Below are 6,164 nucleotides of genomic sequence, written 5' to 3'. Positions count from 1 at the left end.
GTAAATGAGAAAGGGGCCCAGACCTGACTGAAGCCAGCCTGTCAACAGGTATTGCAAAATCTACACCCGAAGGTCCGGCCACATCACAGGTGTAATATAAACATTTATTCTGGAGGCCTTGAGACTCCGTTCTATGGCATTTTCACAAGCCCTGTAGAGTCCTGTATCTTGTGATGCTGAGTGGATAAGTCTTCAACACAGAGGTTTATTTATTTGATGAATTTCTATTTTATTTTCCTTCTACAAGCTTAAAACAGCATGCATGGATTCCCTCCACCTCGCTTTTATCTTCAGTACAATGCTGTGAGGTGGTTCAGGCTGTGCTAGAGTGGTCAGCTAGAATCTGTATCTCCCAAATCCCAGTTCAACACTCTGCCCACTACATGACAGGGGATGGAGATTCTGATAGGCATGGAAGGAGACAAAGATCTTGAATGAAATGAATGCATCCAGGATTTTGTATCTATAAATAAAGCACAGAGTTAGAAAATAAGAATTCCCTCATCATAAAGAGACTGGCCCAAATCCTGTAAATTATGCCACCAAGCATAATGCCAACATATGGAGGCCAATCACCTCAAATTAAGAGATCACGGATGGTGCATTAAGTTGCGCAATGCAAGGACAACAGAGAATGTCAATAGAGATACGATTTCTTGAGACAATTCACCTCCATGAGATGTACAGCTAGTGCTATACCAGTGTAAAATCCCAATAGGATTTTGGTCAACAGCTTGCATTAATATTTCCCATGTTCTGCCAGGGCCTCCTCAATCTTTTGGGTTTTTTTTTTGGGGGGGGACTCTTGCAGAGGAAAAGATGGACTCAATATGCTCTGTATCTTGAAGTATCACTAGACATGTTGGCAAGATGTTGGACACATATAGATCCTTCTCTTCATCCTTCTTGGCATATCCTCGCTAAAACCAGGTACCTGGAATTACAGGGATTTGTCCCACTGTTTGTGTCATCTTCCTTCCTGTTCCTTTCAATGTTTATTCCGTTGACAGCACAACGTTAGTGACAGTCACAAGTAGATCCAAACTTTGGCATGACTATGCAATATATTTTGTTCAGCCACTAGGGCTTGGGCTTTTGGGCAGCATTTCCAGTCACATTATTCTACCTTTCTTTCGGCTTGTATGATGGTCTGTAGTGGCCCTTCAAGGAGCTGTAAGGATGTCCGTTTTGTCTGCCTTCTGCTTGCACTGGTAAAGAGTACAACTATGCGACCACTGGAAAACTGTATTTTGAACAAATTTTTTTCTCAGCACTATTTCTCTTGCTAAACATTAATTTTAAAACAGGATTTGGATGCTGGTGAGGAGGTGGATGAGAGAGTGGCGGTAGTGGCTAAGAAGCGTGAAGGGGAAGGAAGATTGGTTGATGGGTGGGCAGTTGGGGACAATGACACATTTCTTTGAACAGCAACAGCAACCTGAATGCCAGAGTGCAGCCTAGAGGAGTTTGTGTCAATGTGGGACAAACAACTGTGTGGTCATGCCCAAACTGTACATTTCCATTTTTTTCTGGATTAAGAAACCATGGATGCCAGTTTCAGGACAGGGAAATTATACTGACCACTACTATACTCTACAAAGTTGTGGAGGTTTGTTTTGTTTCACTCGCACACACACATACTTTCAGGAGTTGTTTATTACTATTTTCCCCCTCAAGTTCTCTTTTTAGAACTACTATTCCTGTCTTCCAGCCTCTTCTCAAAATCTTCTCCTCTGTCTCTTCCTCTTAGTTCTTTAGGTATCTGCGTAATTCCTTTAATTCCTCTCCTGCCGAGAAATCTTTTGTCTCTGTTTTAGGACCAAATGGTGCACAATATATAACCTGTCAGTAGTAGTAGAAGAAGAAAGGCATCCCATAAGTACAGATTACTTGTGGGTTTCCCAGCAAGAGCTTTTCTCTCTTCCCAAATTTTGGAAAGTGTCAGGAAACCTCAGCGGATCCAAAATGCAGCAGCCAGATTGCTGACTGGGGCTAGTGACAGGGATCACATGACTTTTCTGTCATGGCAGCTCCATTGGCTGCCCAGCTTCCCGGCACAATTCAAAGGGTTTGTTTTAACCCATAAAGCCCTGAATGGCCTGGGTCCAAGCCATCTCAAAGACCGTATCTCCCATTATGAGCCGACTTGGGTATTAAGATTATCAGGAGAGGCCTTTCTCTCAGTCCCACCGCCTTCACAGTCGCATCTGATGGAGTCACAGGAGAGAGCCTTCTCTGTTGTTGCTGCCAAACTTTGGAACTCCCCACCACAAGAGGCCAGATTGGACCCATATTTGCTGTCCTTCTGCAAGCAGGCAAAGGCCTTTCTCTTCAGGCAAGTCTTCCCTCAGTAATCTAGCTATCTGTGTATGATTTTTAGATGGATTGTTATGCATTACTGCTTCAACTGGGTTTTTAATACTACTGGCATTTTCCATTATTGTGTTTCCCATTTCTTAGAGTGGCATTTGTGTTTTTTCCCTTTTTAATATTTACATGCTTATTGTTCTTAGTTTTAATATAGCCTTTTATCAATGCAAGCTGCCTCTTTATACTAATTGTTCTTAGCTTTAAATATTGTCTTCTAATTATGTAACCCACCGTTGTATACTCATTGCTTTTAGCTTTAAATGCAGTGGTGCCTCACTTTACGATTGCTCCATGTAACGACAAAACCGCATTACGACGAACATTTTGCGATCGCTTTTGCGATCACTTTATGATGTTTCCTATGGGGGAATTTCGCGGGAACCGATTCTTCGCAAAACGATGATTTTCTAACAGCTGATCAGCGGTTTCAAAATGGCTGCCAGGTAAACAAAATGCCCCCACACTGTTTTCTGGGACGGATTCCTCGCTGCACAGGCAGCGAAAATGGCCGCCCTATGGAGGATCTTCGCTGGACGGTGAGTTTCCAGCCCATCGGAACGCATGAAACAGGTTTTAATGCGTTTCTATGGGCTTTTTAATTTCGCTTTACGACGTTTTAGTTCTACAGCGATTTCGCTAGAACGAATTAACGTCATAATGCGAGGCACCACTGCATTGTATTTCAATGTTGTGAACTGCCTTGGGTCATTTTCAAGGAGAAAGGCAGGGTAAAAATATTGTAAATAAATAAATAAAGTTTGCAGATTATCTTGCTTGTTTTCTGACTGGTCTTCAGACCACCAATACCTTCTTTATTTGGAATTCTGATTTCTCAGTCCTGAAAGATGAGCTGAGTGACATCTCTTCAGAGCACTGAACACTGAATCTTCCAGAGAGCAATTCGTCCTCAATAACAGGTTATTCATAAAGTAGGGTTTGACCTTAATCCTCAATCTATATCTTTCTTCCAGTTCTCTTTTTAGATCTATTTCCCCCATATACTTTCTTCTGCAATCAGGAAAAGATGAATAAAAGCTGCAAGAAGAAAAGGAGAGTAAAACACCCAGCTAGATGTACCTTGAAGCCTTAACAAATTATCAACAAATAAATATGCAAAATTCAAACAGGTTGGGTTTGACATATAAGAGAAGACTTCCACTCTAACATAGTGTGTGTGCATTTATATTTTTTTCCCTGAAAAACCCCATGTGGTATGTTTGTTTCTTACCACAGCATGCTTCCTCCATATGAAAAGATGTTTTGTCAGCAGTTTATTGTCATTAGCTTGTTTAAGCTGGGAATGCCTTTTTTTTCTTTTTCTTTTCTTCTTTTTATAAACCAGCATGGTACTGCCTCAATCTCTAGGGTGCAGTTGGAAATAGAGGATCTGTGTGTAATGGATGCAGGGAAATGGAATTTACAATCAAGCATGAATTTTAGTGTAAATAACTGTGTGGATTTGAATCACATGTTTGGCATTAGATTTCCTAAGCAACGAATGTAACCTCGAGCTACAGGGAGTAAAAGGAATGATATTTATTAGCAGTCTTTCAGGTTTGGTTTTTTTAAACTATGGTGAGGTAGGGCTGGGGTGACCAGATGGTCTGATATTATGTGCTGTATACTGAAACAATTGTAAGCCCAATGGCTTTTTAATTTTGTGTAAATGTTCCAGTGTACACATTAACTATGTGAGGACTGCAGGATACAGCAAACTGTTTCTCACATACTTCGTCCCCTATGTTTTCCCCTGGAATGTGAAAATTGCTTTCTGGATTACACCTCCGCAGTCTCCAGCCAGCATGGCTAGTAAGGGTTTTTCCCTTCCTTCCTCTGAAGTTACTTGCAGTGATAGGAACAGTGATACAGTGGTAGATTTGAAAGTGCAGATGTTCATCATGACCATCCAAAATGCAAACAGCTGGACCAGTCCATGTGAACGGACGAGGAGCAGGTCTTTTGTATACTGAATGGTTCATAATTGCCTATTCAAGACCAAACCACCCACAAATACTTTGCATTACAATAGCAAGATATATTTCTATTTTTCTCTTAGCTACTATGTGAGAAAGAGAGCTAGGTTCAAGGAGTACAGGGGGTGGGCATATTGTGCCATGATTTCATTTCTGCTACTCAGAAAGTCTCAGGTCTTCAATTTTCTGAGCTCTGGCTCCACTACACCACTGGACAGAAAGAGGAGCAGATGAATTTATACCAGTTCAGTAGTCTTTGAATTATTCCATGACAGCCTACTTTGACTACTCTGAGTAGTGCCATGGCACCCAAATCCAAAACAGATTTGTCTGTCACTAAAGGATTAAACACACTCCCCTAAGTCTTAAGGTCATAGTCTCTCCCCATATTGCATGTGTGTTAAATAGCATGGGGCAAAGAACAGATCCATGAAGGACCACACAGGCCAACAGCAAGTGACCAGAAGACTTCCCCAGTGCCATTTTCTGAGCTCTTCCTTCCAAGAAGGACTGAAGCCACTGCAAAGAGAGGTGACCCAAAGGATACTATATTTCTTGATAGTATTAAGAACCATTCAGAGGCCCAGCAGGAGCATCATTCCCCCTCCTCCAGTTTCCAGTGTAGATCATCCAGCAAAGCCACCAAAATTGTTTCCATCCCACAGCCAGGCCTGAAGCCAGATAGATCCCTGGCATATTATGTCATGGAGTCCTGGGCAATGCTTCTCAGGGGCATTGTGGGAAGTTTAAATGTCCTTTCCTAACCACCTAGCACTGAATATGTTCCAGGTCAAGAACACAACAACAACAACAACAACAACAACAACAACAACAACAACAACAACAACAACAACAACAACAACAACAACAACAACAACAGTGTAGGATAATGAGCACTAGCAGGATGTTGGGGTCCTAGTAGCTTCGTGAAAATGGACCTTCGGTGGAATACACAATCTTAATCCATCAGCAATCACTACATAGGATTTTCTTAATAAATGAAATTTACAGTAGTTCTTTATACCTAATCATAATACTACTTTTCTTCACAAAAGGAAGGGAGGGAGGGAATTCTGGTTTTTATACATAATTGATAAGTGTGTGTACCTGAATAACTCTGTGGTGAAGATGTATCAAGTCAAGGCAGGCTGCAATTGTGTGATAGTCCACTAAGCCTTACAAAACTTTAAACTCTTTCCATGCTTCTGTAGCCAAACTAGGCATAACAGCATGTTCTCTTCATTCTAGGCATTTAGAACTGACGTTTCCTCAAAGGAAGTGCTATGAGACTCTCTCCAAAGGTTCCAGAACACTGAGGGTTATGAGAGCAATGTTCTTGCTTTAACTGCAGTCAGAGAAATATTTTGAGTAAAATAATAATAGCAGAAGAACGTGTCAGCAAACCCCTCTGCCCTTGAGCATTCTCTTCTCTGCATTCCTTCACCAAAACGAACCTCTGTTGTGTTTTGTTGCTCTTCAGAGGAATCTGAGGGATCATCAGTTTTACGGTGGGGGATACGTTGCCGCCCTTGGTGCACTTTGACCATAAGACGTAGGGGAGTGTGTTTAATCATTTGGTGACAGAAAAATGAGCAGGAGAAAGGGAGACGAAGGGAGTTGACAGATGCCGTCTCTGCTTTTGCCCTCCTCCAACAGATCCTTTAAAAACACAATGCTTGGAGAATTTTGTTGGACCTTGTTTTCTTACAGTGCGTTTTTGACATTATTGCTGAGGCACATATTTCATTCCCTCAGGCCACCTCCTAAAATTGCTATTAGAAATCTATAATTAGATCCATTTTGGAATGCTTATCTTTTAAG

The 6,164-nt window shown here is 41.5% G+C and overlaps 1 long non-coding RNA gene across 2 annotated transcripts; it reads right to left on the bottom strand.

Annotated features, from left to right (window-relative positions):
* Window positions 1-227: 227 nt before the first annotated feature.
* On the bottom strand, window positions 228-5,807 carry LOC140706330 (uncharacterized). 2 transcript variants are annotated; one of them, XR_012085969.2, is made up of 3 exons: window positions 5,451-5,807; window positions 3,599-3,757; window positions 228-3,405 (listed from the first exon to the last, which is right to left on the bottom strand). It is a non-coding gene; the product is annotated as an uncharacterized LOC140706330 (long non-coding RNA). The 2 variants fall into 2 exon arrangements; XR_013544261.1 differs by lacking the exon at window positions 5,451-5,807 and having other exon boundaries at window positions 3,599-5,433.
* Window positions 5,808-6,164: the final 357 nt, after the last annotated feature.

Source organism: Pogona vitticeps, chromosome 4, assembly GCF_051106095.1.
Source record: "Pogona vitticeps strain Pit_001003342236 chromosome 4, PviZW2.1, whole genome shotgun sequence".
In the NCBI taxonomy this organism is placed as follows: Eukaryota; Metazoa; Chordata; class Lepidosauria; order Squamata; family Agamidae; genus Pogona; species Pogona vitticeps.
Note: the sequence above shows the minus strand (reverse complement) of the source record. Positions and strands in the feature narration are given on the sequence as shown.